This window comes from Euprymna scolopes, chromosome 38, assembly GCF_053919585.1.
Source record: "Euprymna scolopes isolate OS-2025 chromosome 38, ASM5391958v1, whole genome shotgun sequence".
NCBI lineage: Eukaryota > Metazoa > Mollusca > Cephalopoda > Sepiida > Sepiolidae > Euprymna > Euprymna scolopes.
In genome coordinates, this window is record NC_136519.1 from 90,621,864 (window position 1) to 90,636,484 (window position 14,621).

A 14,621-nucleotide genomic window follows, 5' to 3' on the forward strand; every position below is an offset into this window, starting at 1 on the left:
ACAGGAGAAAAACCATATTCTTGTGAAGTATGTGGTACTTCTTTTACACAGAAGTCATATTTATCACAACATATGCGAATGCACACAGGAGAAAAACCACATTCTTGTAAAGTATGTGGTTCTTCTTTTTCACGTAAGGAAACGTTATTGCAGCATATGCGAAAACATACTGGAGAAAAGCCACATACTTGTGAATTATGTTGTTCTTCTTTTGCACAGAAGTCAGCATTGTTGCAGCATATACGGACACATACTGGAGAGAAACCACATTCTTGTGAAGTATGTGGTTCTTCTTTTACACAAAAGTCAAATTTGTTGCAGCATATGCGAAAACATACTGGAGAAAGACCATATTCTTGTGAAGTATGTGGTTTTTCTTTGACACGGAAATCACACTTGTTGCAGCATATGCAAACACATACTGGAGTGTGACGGAGTTTGCAAATACCTTCACTGGAAGATATGTAAGAAACTCAACATTCAGTGTAGTAAAAACTCCTGGGAACATATACCCGAACGAACAGTTGGGAATGACAACTACACTATTCACTATGACTACATAATCCCTACTGCTACATATCTTGAAAATGCAGCTGTTAAACCAGATATAGTGATTTGGGACAGAGCAAACAAAAAAGCGACCGTAGTAGAGGTCAGTGTACCCAATGATACAGGGCTTAACAGAGTTGAGAGGGAAAAGATTACAAAGTATCAAGGACTTATGTATGATATGAAACGAAATTGGAAATTAAAAGACGTTTCAATTATACCAGTCATCATAGGAGCAACTGGGCTTATGAAAAAGAACTTTAAAAAGTACATAGCAAGCATACCCGGTGAACCAAGTGCAAGTGAAATACAAACGATTGCACTGAAAGGGACGGCTAGAATCCTGAAAAGATCTCTTGGTTGGACTCACTAAAATAGGGGTAAATGTCAGACATCTGGTTGGATGTCCCATCCCCTAGAAGAAAAAGTTTAAGAAAAATGAAAAAAAAAAAAAGAGTGTGAGCAACCTTACATCCAGCTCTAAGGTTCCCCTAGGTGATGGCTTCTCTACAGTTTTATACAGTGGACTATATGTAAGAAGTTGAACATCAAATGTAGTAGCAACTCTTGAGACATATACCTTAAAGAGCTGACGGAAACATGTCATATACCATCCACTATTACTATGCAATCCCTACATCTACATACCAAGCAAAATGAGCTATAAAACTTGACATACTGATATGGGAAAAGAAAGAAAAGGAAGCAACTTTAATAGAAGTTAGTGTCCTTAATGATGCTGGGGCAAAGAGAGCTGAGAGGCAAAATATGAAATAGCAGGGTCTTATGTATCACATTAAAAGAAACTTGAATCTTAGAAAGATCTCAATTTTCCAGTAATTATAGAGGCAACAAGACTTATGAAAAAGTCTCAAAATCTATCTGACAAATATATATAGTGACCCAGCTGCAAAGGAGATTCAAACAATTGTACTTAAAGGTATATAAGTGACCCAGCTGCAAAGGAGATTCAAACAATTGTACAATTGTACTGTTAGAATCTTATAAAGATCTCCTGGTTAGAATGTATAAAGTAGCAGGTTAATGTTTGATGAGAAAAATGAAAAGAAATCAGAGAACAACCACATTCTTGTGAAGTATGTGGTTCTTTTACACAGAAATCAAATTTGTTGCAGCATATGTTGTAACATACTTGAAAAATACTACATTCTTGTTAAGTATATTGTTTTTCTTTTTTACGTAGAATGCACATTTGTTAGAGCATATGGGAACACATTGGAGAAAACAAATGCAGGTTCTTCCATACAGATTTGGAAAGTGTGATTCACTTGATATCAAGTTGCAAGGTTCTTTTGGGGGACGGCTACTATTCAGTGAGACATGATAGAGTATGTAAGTACCTCCACTGGACTATTAGTAAAAAATTAAACATCCAGTGTTGCAGCAAGTCCTGGGAACATCAACATGAAAGAATAGTTGGAAATGACTTGTATACCATACATTACGACCATGTAATCCCTACAGCCACATACCTTGAAAATGCTGCTGTCGAATCTGACATAGTTATATGGAATAAGTTAGAAAGAGTGGCGACCTTGGTTGAAGTGAGTGTCCTTTATGATAGATGTCTGAAAGAGAGAAACAGAGCAAATATCAATGTCTCATGTATGATATGAAAAGAAACTAGAATTTTCGGGAGATATCAATAATACACGTTATAGGTACCACAGGGCTTATGAAGAAGAACCTGAAGTTCTACTTAACTAATATTCCTGGTGAACCAAGTGCAAAAGAGATCCAGACAACTGCACTTAAGGGAACAATATACTTAAAAACACTAAATTTGCTAATGAGTGAGAATTTTTGCATGCCACAAACACCCCTCACTACACCCAAAGGAACAAGTCTATGTAAAAACAATTAAGACATTGTTTAAAAGCAAATGACACATAACCATTCCTTGCCTAGAGAGCATTAGCAACTGACTGCAGTGTCGCTCCAAGTCAACTATTGATAGATCAACGCTTGATAACAATCTTCCCTAATTCACTCAAGTCTACTAACCGAAAAGGATTGAATGTTGCATGGTTGAGAAAGAGAAAGATTTATAACTTGCTTACTACACAGAGCAAAAGAGTTACTGTCTTGTGAGATAGAATGTATAAATGTGTCTTTTACTGCTCTAATACAGGGGCCCAACAATATTTTTCGGACACTTTGAAAAAGGTACTTCAAGGTGGTTCCTAGTGCCAAAAAGTTGAGATTGTAAGTACGTAGTTGAGTAGTGAAAATCCACTACTAGTGTAATTATTCTTTTAGTTTGGCTTTGATAAATATAGTTTCTTGTGATTTTTGAAAAAACTGGTGCAACACTATTTTTCCGACATGACAATAATCCTATCTTATTAAGAGCTATGTTCACGCATATGTTTCTGTATGCAAATTTTCTGCTTGTACGCTTAGCTGTCACTATTAGAATCAATTAGCTGTTTTATTCTACTGGCAAAACAAGTAAGTTTAATGAGGAAAAATGCATTCAAAAGAAGTCGTTTGTTTGGCACAGAAGAAGCGGGAAGATGGCCTCAGCATCAAAAGGATCGCCATGGATTTGAAGCTGTCAAAATCAATGGCCGAATACATGCTGAAGACAAACTCCAAGCAAAAAAAGAAGTGAGGACGGAAAAGATCAATTGGAAAGAGGACTGGAAGGAGAATGAAGAGGACTGTGACATGGCTTTTGACATCTGGAGAAAACGTTACTGCAAGAAAATTGAAGGAGAAATATGAATGGGATGTAAACGTCCGAACAGTACAAAGAACACTGCATAGGATTGTTTTGAAATATGCAAAGGCTAAGACAAAAATTACACTAACAAATAAACACAAAGGAGCGAGACCGGAGTGTGCTAAAGGGTGATTAACAAAACATGTTGACTTTAAGAAGTTTATATTTACTGATGAGAAGCGTTTCAAGTTTGATGGGTCCGATGGATGGTGTACTTGGTTGAGAAGGGGTGAGTCTGTTGTACTGCACAAACGACAGATGGGAGGAGGAGGAGTTATGATTTGGGGTATGATCTTTGCTAATGGAAATATATGGTTGGAGTGGCTAAAAGGACAGCAGAACATCAAAAGCTACAAACATTTGCTAGAGGAGAAAGCCCTACGAATGATAAGAAGCGAGATGGGGAATGATTTCATTATACAGCAAGACAATTGCGACATCCATGTGTCAAAACACATGAAAGAATGAATGGCTAAAGTGAATATGACTACTTTGGAATGGCCTGCAAAAAGCCTAGATCTAAATTTAATGGAAAATGTTTAGGAAATGCTTGTGCAACTTGTCTATGATGGACCTGAAATAATGAAAGAGGCTCAACTATGGGAATGAATACGAGATGCCAAAAAACAACTAATAGAAACACGTAGAGAAGTTATTGTGCATATATTTGATCATTATAAAGAGAAATTGATAAAAGTTATTTAGGAGAAAGGTGATATTACAGACTATTAACAGTTTTTCAATGATGTCCGAAAAATAATGCCATGTATGTTTTGTAAAAAATGATGAAAATTAAATATTTTTCCTTCCCTAATCGATTTTCTTTCATTTTTATTACAGATATTGTCTTTATATATTTATACTATTCTATTGGAGGAATTTCGCCACTCTATGGTACTTGGAAAGTTGAATACTAAAGTCTCCAAAAATATTGTCGGGCCCCTGTATTAGTAACAAGGTGTTAACCCACACCCCTAATAATAACTTCCTTCATTTGTTAATCCTGTAAGATGAATTTCAAATACCTACGGATTTAGACTTCTGAACATTCTGTAGATGGACACACCGATCATAAAGTTCAGGTCAAGATAAATGAAAATACGGTTTGGCAACACGTTAGCTACTTTAAACCATAATTAAATGGGCCAGTAAATTACTCCAATCATAGTTGTTTTTTTTGTGTAACCATCAGACGTCATATGCCGACTCAGAAATATGTTCAGCTGATTTTTTATCATTCGACAGAATTCGGCCCAGATGCATAGTCATGAAACACCATTCATCGTTCGAATATGAAAAATCGTCAAGTCTAGTAAAAGCAATAGCAACAATTAAACTTTTCTAGAGCAACAACACTTATCTCCTACTAACTATTGATTGCAATTAAACTGTTTTAGGGCAAGATCAACGTACTACAATGCTGCCTTATTTTTTAAAATCTTTTAGCAGTTTTAATTTGCACCTCTACTTCTTACTTGGCTTTAGTTCCTGGTGCTCAGGTGCCGGCTTCTCTTTGGCTCTGATCTAACCAATTCTACTTCATTGTTGACTCTAGCTCCTGATGTTCAAGGCTCGCCTCCTTTTTAGCTCTGATTTCTGTAGCTAATTTTTCTCACAGTTCTATCTTCTGTCATTCCATATTCTAGTTGACATTCCGCTTTTATCATCCTGTCGACCATCTGCACTTGCATGTGTTTGCCGATATAGCACTTTGTCATGTTCACACAGACCAGATCTACACAAAGCACTTCATTAATTCTCATAAACGTCCATATAAAACTCTGAATAACCTCACATTATGCTGTCTAGGTTCCAGATACATTATCAAAGCTTTCCCTGCTGTTAAGGTTCAAGAGACGTTACCACATTTCTCCTGCTTGGCAGGTTTAGATACGTCATTAAGTTAGATCTTTCCCTGCTGTGCAAATTCCAAAGATGTAACAAAATATTTCCCTACTGGCCAAGTTCCAAAAATGGCATCCGATCTTTCGTGCTATCCAGGTTCTAGAGACGTCTCAAAATCTTTTCCTAATTTTAGTACCATATATAGCTTCATGGAGGAGAAAATGCAAAAAAGGAAATATAAATATGTATATATATTTATATTAGACATGGCAGCACAGGCCTGAACAAATTCGTCCATGCAATCCCGCACACTTCCAACGATTCAGCACAACATGATCTGAAACTATACTGTCGACACGACATGACAATCCAGAACAACACCGTCGATTGGCATGACACGATCCTGAACAACATTGTTGAATTGACACAACACGATCCCAAACAACACCATTGATCAACACAACTCGATCCTGAAGAATACTATTGAATTGACATCTCCTCAATGATGCATTCCCCTGTCGCATCATTAAACTCTTTCTGCTCTGGATCCTTCAGTGCATCATCTTCTGAGGAGCTTTCTTCATCTGGTTATTCGCCCATACAGCAGTTGGGGCTTTTTCATCTGATGAGGTAATTTTGTCACTCATTATGCAATTATGCTGACACACTGAGCATATCCTTTATGTGACGTGGTGTACCATCAATTGAGCACCCAAACAGCATCACCTTCCTTATACAGATTACAACTGTAGTGCTAGGTACCATCACTTCATCGATACCCTTGACACGTATCCTGTAAGTGTATAGCACATTTGCAGGTGCCATCATGGCCGTCTTATCGTCTTTTCTCATCCTATCGACCTCATGTGCTTGCCTGTTCCTTCCGATATAGCGTTTTGTCACATTCACACAGACCAGATCTACATTATTATATCAATTTGTGATCCACTAATTGATATAAAATTTAAGTGATTGATTTTGCGCTACGAAACAGATACTGTCCAGAATTGTATAAATCTAGTTATTTAAAGGAATAAATTATAAGACGGTCAACATCATGAATTTTGGAATATAAATTTTTGTTATTTATTCTCTCTCTCTCTCTCTCTATATATATATATATATATATATATATATATATATATATATATATATATATGTGTGTGTGTGTGTGTAGAGAGATTTATAGATATATCTATATAGATATACATAGTAAAAAATAAAAATATCATATTTAAAAATAACAAAAATATGTCACACAAACCCTTAAAAAGATAAATAATTTTTTACAATCAATATTAAAAAGCCACCGAAATAAATCGATAGTCCCTGCAGATAAAACTAGGAATTTTTATACCATGGATTATATACAATATAAAAATCTAATATATAAGGAACTTAACAAAAACTATAAAAAGACAAATAAGTCGGCACTAAATAGAATAAATAAAGAAACCAAAAATATTTCAACTAAACTTAAAATAGATAAATACACAGAAATAACCCCGAGATTTTCTTTAAAGGATCACCAACAAGACTTTAATATAAACCCTACAATTAGACTCATTTGTCCTCAAAATCAAATATAGGATTAGTTAGTACAAATATCCTAGATAGAATTAGATAGAGGGGGGCCTATACAGAGATGATGCACTCTTCGTAACAAACTCCACAAATAAGCATTATGAAAAAACAAATACTTATATAAACTCTTTAAAAATTATGGACTTACTATAAAAATCGACCCTAATAAAAATAGTTCATTTCTTAGACGTAACCTTAAATTCTTGGAGACTCTACTTTTGAAACCTATCATAAACCAAACCAATCTGTACTATATGTTCATAATGAATAAAACCAATCCATACTATATGTCCATAATGAATCAAACCACCCTAAGTCAATATTGAAATCAATAGTCCCCAATGTCTCTTTAAGAATTTCTAAACTATCTTCTAACAACTCTATATTTAACAAGAACACAAAATATTACAATGAGGCCCTTAAAAACCCAGGATACAAATCACAAATTAAATACCTAAATAAAAATGATAAAACACAAACTACATAGAAAACTGCAATAATTATAATAAAACTACTGAAAACATAATAACCTATAATATTGCTATATCATCCCACATACTAATGACAAAAAATAATCTAGCTACAATACAAAACCAAATTAAACCACAAGCATTAGCCACTAACACAAAGAAATCACAAAGCAAAATCTTTAAGCGTAAAAACAGACATAGGGAAATCCTATGGTTTAACCCTTCATATTCTAAAAAATCTTAAGACAAACTTAGCCAGAGAATTCTTTAAAATATTTAAAAAAACACTTTAAATCCCCTAATCGATACAATAAAATCTTTAACAAGAACACTATCAAAGTGTCTTACTCAATTATGCCAAACCTACATCAAGAAATAATTAGTTCCAATAGTAAAGAAAATCACTCGTTGACATCTATGCTGATGACACGACCATCTACGGCAACACATCAAAGGCTGTAAATGACGAAGTTCTCTCGGATTCTCTCTCCTCTGATCTCGAGCGCGTGGTTCAGTGGGGGAAGATGTGGCTAGTTACCTTTAATGCATCTAAAACCAAACTCCTATCCTTACATCATCAACGCTCTGATCCCCAGCTGGCATCAATTGTGATGGATGGCTCTCGTCTGGGTGAGGCCCCGTGTTTTGACAAGCTTTTGGGTTTGACCTTTACTCCTGATCTGAAATGGAACACGTACATCAAGTCTGTTGCCAAGGTCGCAGGAAAGATGGTGGGATCCTTCTACCGCTCCAGAAGATATCTCACTACTGATGCAATTCTCTATCTATATAAAAGCCAAGTACGTCCAAGGATGGAATACTGTTGCCATATCTGGGCAGGAGCTGCCAAAAACAGCCTATCATGCCTTGACAGAGTACAAAATAGACTTCGTAGTTTAGTGGGGGATGCCCTTTTCTCTACCCTGCAACCCCTCTCCCACAGAAGAGACGTTGCGAGCCTATCCTTGTTTTATCGTTATTTTCATGGCAGGTGCTCGTCTGAACTCCAATCCCTGGTCCCCCCTCGCCAAACTTTCACGAAAAACACCCGTCTAGCTGAATCCACTGTGAAAAATTTCCCCCACTCTATATCTGTGCCTAAATCAAAACGCGGATTTCATGAGCAAAGCTTCTTTCTTAGAACTGCACGCCTGTGGAACTCTGTTCCGTCTGCCTGCTTCCCTCCGGACTACAACTTGGATGTCTTCAAGTCTAATGTTAACAAATTCCTAATGAACCGCCCCCCTAATTAAACACTTCATAAAATCTCCTCACTAACGTGATGTACTTGCAATAACCCTTATCCCTGAGTGGCTTCCGGGCCTTGATAAGTGGTGATCACTGTGTAAAAAAAAAAAAAATTATTAAAATACAAAATGCAAATATGGAAACCATAGCAGGCACAGGCTGTAACTGTAGAAGAAAAAATAAATGTCATTTACAAGGCACTGTAAAGTAAAAAATGTGATTTATAGCTGCACAGTGCCAAAAACCCCAAATATAAATAATATTAATAGCAACCATATAAATCCCTTCTCACAGACTAACTTCACCACACTGTTGATCAATGACAGCAGCCCCATTAACTAATCTACCAATCAAATACAACCAAACGTATTACATACCAATACCACTCTTAATCTAGCTCACAACAAATATATTAAACAAAATGCAATTTACTTCGGGTCCATATCTGGACTTATTAAACACAGGATCTCCACACATAAACACTCCTTCAAAAATCTATCCTTGAAAAACCAGACTTCTTTATCTAAACATATTTGGTGACTTAATGATAGAAGTATTCCCTTCAATTTAAAATGGGAAATAATAGGATCTTATAAAGCATATATGCCGGGGGACAAATTCTGCGCACTTTGTAGATAATGAAACCCTTAATATTTTAAAATATGATAACACTAAATCCATTCTCTTAAACTTAAAAGACAATTTTTTTTTCGGATGGAACGTGGTTAGAGCGGAGAGTGTACTGTTGCCGAGAATCGAGTCCAAGCTTTTTTTTGCGATTAGGAGCTATTTCGGCCTTAAATATGGAACTGATGGCGGCCGAGATGAAATGAGAAATTTTAAATGCTTCGCGCCGAACCCGGAAAATTAAAAGTCGCGTTGAAAATTGAAAAGCGTTGTCAAAGAGAGAATCGAATGAGTCGTGTCAAACTGCGAAGGTTGAAGATAAGAAGTGAGTCGGACTTTTTTTTGTCTTTGTGTTTGTTAATCCCAGTGGGATTCGTTGGATTTCTTTAACTATCGTCGTCAAATGAACGTGTTAGAATGCAGTTCGGTCTACTTGTATTAATGTCGTCGTTTTTAAACGACTTTCATTTTTAATGAAAATACAATTTGAGTCGGATTTTATTGCGGTTCAAAAGTCGCCGCTGTTCAAAGAACTTAAAATGTGATTCGGATGGCTTGTATGTATAGAAGTCATATTTCAATGCGGAATTTAAAATGAAATCCTTTTGTGCTGCCAAGTAAAAAGGGTGTCGTTTTTAAACGATAGATTTATTTTATAAAAGTACAATTCGAGTCGGATTTTATTGTCTGAAAAAGTCATCGCTGTTAAAAGAACTTAAAATGCGACTTGAACGACGTAGGCATTAAATTCTCTTTTCAACGAGGAATTTAAAATGAAGTCATGTTGTGTTAAAAACAAAAAAAAAGAAAAGGTGTCGCTTTTAAACAACTTTCATTTTTAATGAAAATACAATTCGAGTCGGATTTTATTGCGTTTGAAAAAAAAAGTCGTCGCTGTTAAAAGAAATTAAAATGTGATTCGGACGACTTGTATGTATTTAAAAGTTATTTTTAAATATGGAATTTAATATGAAATCGTGTCGTGATGAAAAGGAGAAAAGGTGTCGTTTTTGCACGATAGTTATTTTGGTGAGAATACAATAAAACTCGTTTTTAAATGAGAAATTTCAAAAATTAATTTCTGTGTCTAGCCGTGTAGCCCCATTTTGCTAACTAGTATCTGTCTTTGTCGGAGAGTAGTGAGTGCTAACTGTGTCTAGTAGGAGTGTTGAGCACTAGCAGTGTCTAGCAGGAGTGTAGAGCACTAGCTATGTCTAGCAGGAGTGTAGAGCACTAGCTGTGTCTAGCAGGAGTGTAGAGCGCTAGCTGTGTCTAGCATGAGTGTAGAGCGCTAGCTGTGTCTAGCATGAGTGTAGAGCGCTAGCTGTGTCTAGCATGAGTGTAGAGCGCTAGCTGTGTCTAGCATGAGTGTAGAGCGCTAGCTGTGTCTAGCATGAGTGTAGAGCGCTAGCTGTGTCTAGCATGGGTGTAGAGCGCTAGCTGTGTCTAGCATGGGTGTAGAGCGCTAGCTGTGTCTAGCATGGGTGTAGAGCGCTAGCTGTGTCTAGCATGGGTGTAGAGCGCTAGCTGTGTCTAGCATGGGTGTAGAGCGCTAGCTGTGTCTAGCAGGAGTGTAGAGCGCTAGCTGTGTCTAGCAGGGGTGTAGAGCGCTAGCTGTGTCTAGCATGAGTGTAGAGCGCTAGCTGTGTCTAGCATGAGTGTAGAGCGCTAGCTGTGTCTAGCATGAGTGTAGAGCGCTAGCTGTGTCTAGCATGAGTGTAGAGCACTAGCTGTGTCGCTAGCTGTGTCTAGCAGGAGTGTAGAGTGCTAGCTGTGTCTAGCATGGGTGTAGAGCGCTAGCTGTGTCTAGCAGGAGTGTAGAGCGCTAGCTGTGTCTATCAGGGGTGTAGAGCGCTAGCTGTGTCTAGCATGAGTGTAGAGCGCTAGCTGTGTCTAGCATGAGTGTAGAGCGCTAGCTGTGTCTAGCATGAGTGTAGAGCGCTAGCTGTGTCTAGCATGAGTGTAGAGCGCTAGCTGTGTCGCTAGCTGTGTCTAGCAGGAGTGTAGAGTGCTAGCTGTGTCTAGCAGGAGTGTAGAGTGCTTGCTGTGTCTAGCAGGAGTGTAGAGTGCTAGCTGTGTCTAGCAGGAGTGTAGAGTGCTAGCTGTGTCTAGCAGGAGTGTAGAGCGCTAGCTGTGTCTAGCAGGAGTGTAGAGCGCTAGCTGTGTCTAGCAGGAGTGTAGAGCGCTAGCTGTGTCTAGCAGGAGTGTAGAGCGCTAGCTGTGTCTAGCAGGAGTGTAGAGCGCTAGCTGTGTCTAGCAGGAGTGTAGAGCGCTAGCTGTGTCTAGCAGGAGTGTAGAGCGCTAGCTGTGTCTAGCAAGAGTGTTGCGGGGGGCGTGTAGTGAAAATTGAATGTGACTGCACTCACGAGGTGTGCTGCATGTGCGAACTATAAACCCAAGCGATGGGAAACGACAGGGTGACAAATAATGCAAATTAATTTGCATAAATTAGATAATATAAGACCGAGAGTTAACATGTTTGAGAGTCGAGTTGTTGAGTTCTCGAGAACTGGATGGAACGTGGTTAGAGCGGAGAGTGTCGCTGAGACTCGAGTCCAAGTTTTTTTTTTTTTGCGACTAAATCCATTCTCTTAAACTTAAAAGACAAAATTTTTTCTGGATGCATTCATAAACGTTGGTTCAGGTTCGACAAATTTAAGCCACATTTTATGATTTATGGTGGCTTAAATTTGTCGAACCTGAACCAACGTTTATGAATGCACTTTAAACATTTATAATTTATAACTTAACTAATATTATTATTATTATTGTTTTATTACTATTATTATTATTTTACATGATATTTTACCATTATTTTCTATTTTATTTTATTATCTATTTCATTTTGAATTTATATATTATTATTATTATTATTATTATTATTATTATTATTATTATTATTAGTTATTAATATTAGTTCTATAATTCTAGTTACTATTATCAATAATATTATTATTTAATTACTACCAAAAAGATTAATGGTATTACTATTATTGATTTTATTAATATTACTATGTTTAAAACAATATATAAAAACTAACTAATTTTATAAGTAATTTGTGGTTACCTTCTTTTTGAACAATAAAAGTTTTATTATGTTTCTATTTGAGTATCATTTTTCAAAAATGACAATTATCTCCCTTTATAAATAAATTATTTTATTTAAATTAAAATATAGCGTTTCTAACGATATCAAACTGGTAATATTACTTTTATTAGCGTTTCCTTTGAAGTTTGTATATATCATCATTTACAACCATTCATAAACTACATTTAACAACAAGTCAATGAATGGATTTACTAAGATAATTATGGGCTTTAAAGGCAAACGAATAAAAGGTATATATATATATATATATATATATATATATATATATATATATATATATATATATTTATCAGAAATATTAAAGCTATCCCCTCTTAACCTTACTTTTCCCCCCGATTTTATTTTTATTTTATTTTTATTTTATTTTTTTTACTTTGTTTATCAACATGAAAATAAGTAACTGTTTTTCTTTATATTTGAAATATTTTCCAGATATATCTGCCTTACTTAAAAAATGTTAGTTTTATTGTTCGCGTCTTTAAACCCTCACTTACTCTTTTTGCTGATGATAAGGAGACTTTGTTTTATAAAATCAAATGATAAAATTATTGTTCAAGACGTATTGTCTATCCCAATAAAAATATCGTTTCTGAAACGATCGTACAATTTATTGATTTTGTTTGTTCTTCCTTTTGCAACCGATTTTTAATTATAAATTACGCATCATTTTACTCTCTCTCTCTCTCTCTCTCTTTCTCTCTCTTTCTCTCTCTCTCTCTCTCTCTCTCTCTCTATATATATATATATATAGAGAGAGAGAGAGAGAGAGAGAGGGGGTGAGCGAGTGTGTGTGTGTGTGTGTGTGTGTGTGTGTGTGTGTGTGTGTGTGTGAGAGAGAGAGAGAGAGAGAGAGAGAGAGAGAAAGAGAGCCCTAGCGACCATACAAGAAGTTACAAACATTAACTTTATTGCCAAAATATTCCTTCCCGAACAGTTTACTTTCTTACGAACTTTGCATCTTTTTGACTTTCGTGCTGAATCGGCACGCGCACACAGAAAAATACGTCAACACAATGACATCATTCGCATTCCTTGCTACGTTAAGTAAAAATCACATCATTAATTTTATATTCGATTTTTATTGTGATACCGCTTTTGACATCTGTTTTGATATTTTGTTTGCGTCGAGGGATTAGAAAAACGGCGCTTATGTCCACGGATCATTAAATTTAAAGGAGATAACCAGCATAAGTATAGCAAAAATAAGCATATTTTACAAGATATAATTTGGGACGCTGAAATAATCAGTAGAACAATGAAAAAATGTTAAATGTAAAAAAAAAAAAGAAGATTACACGATTACTGTAGCCGAGTTCCGGAAAAGGAAATAAGTTAGAGAAGTTAATCAACGAACTTAAAAATATAACCATGTTAAGTAGTGTTGGAATTTTTTTGTACCAATAATAGTGCACCCACCCCCTGTTTACTTTTATTATATTTTTATTCTGATTCTTATATTTGATTTTTTTGTATTTCGTATCTTTTATGATTCTTAGTGTCGTATATTTTGGGTTTGTACAAAACTCTCTTTAATTTGAAGATAAAGGAAATCCTAGTTCCTTGATGACGTCACGAGCCTAGCATGAATTTCGGTCTCCTTTTTTGTTCCAGCGACGTGGTGGGTGGTCGTGTTTCATTGCCCGGCACAGACAAGGAATTTTGGAGCCTCCTTCAAAGAAGAACACCCGGCAAGAATACCCCGGACATGTGACATGGCATGCTTCTGAAAACTATCTGCGTGGCTATGGTCTGGACGTATTTGGAAGGAGTGTGATTTTTTAAAAAATACCTTATTTTACGTGACAAGCGATTTTGGAGCCTCCTTCAAAGAAGAAACTCCGGCAAGCATACACCGGACATGCGACGCAGCATGCTTCTGAAAACTATCTGCGTGGCTACGGTTTGCACGTAAATGGGAGGAGAGAAATTTCTAAAAGGACTTTAAACGAGAAAAAAAAAGAAAAAGGCATGTACCTGACTGGCTTTCAATTTGTGAGCACATTCCTAAAATTTATTACATATGAGAGTGTGATTAGGAACTATTATTTTGAATCATGATATTGTGTTCGTTCATGAATATGACATCTTCATTATAAGAACCAGTGTTATTTTTTTTTCATTATATGTTACTTTGGCGTTTTTGTTCTTTGAATTTAATGCTCGCAAAGGGAAAAATTTGCAACTAACTTTTTGTAAATAAAATCTCTTCTTCGTTTTGAAACGAGCCCTTTATATTATTCTTTACTCCACCTTTTTATTTCATGCTATTATTTTTTTTTCAGGCTAGTTACTTTTGCGTCGAATTTATCTGAAAGAGGATAAAATTCTGACAGTAGCAAAATAGACTTATTATTAACACACACAAAACAAAAGTAAACCTGTTACAATGAAACAATGTTAATTAATCAAGAAAAATTAAATAAACTTGTTAATTAATCAAGAA

General features: G+C 35.9%; 1 long non-coding RNA gene across 1 annotated transcript in view; it reads left to right on the top strand.

Annotated features, from left to right (window-relative positions):
* Window positions 1-4,109, top strand: part of LOC145263239 (uncharacterized) — a 23,506-nt gene extending 19,397 nt beyond the window's left edge. Inside the window, exon 2 of the long non-coding RNA XR_013864504.1 lies at window positions 1-4,109. This exon is cut by the window's left edge and continues 1,092 nt beyond it. This is a non-coding gene — a long non-coding RNA (uncharacterized LOC145263239).
* Window positions 4,110-14,621: the final 10,512 nt, after the last annotated feature.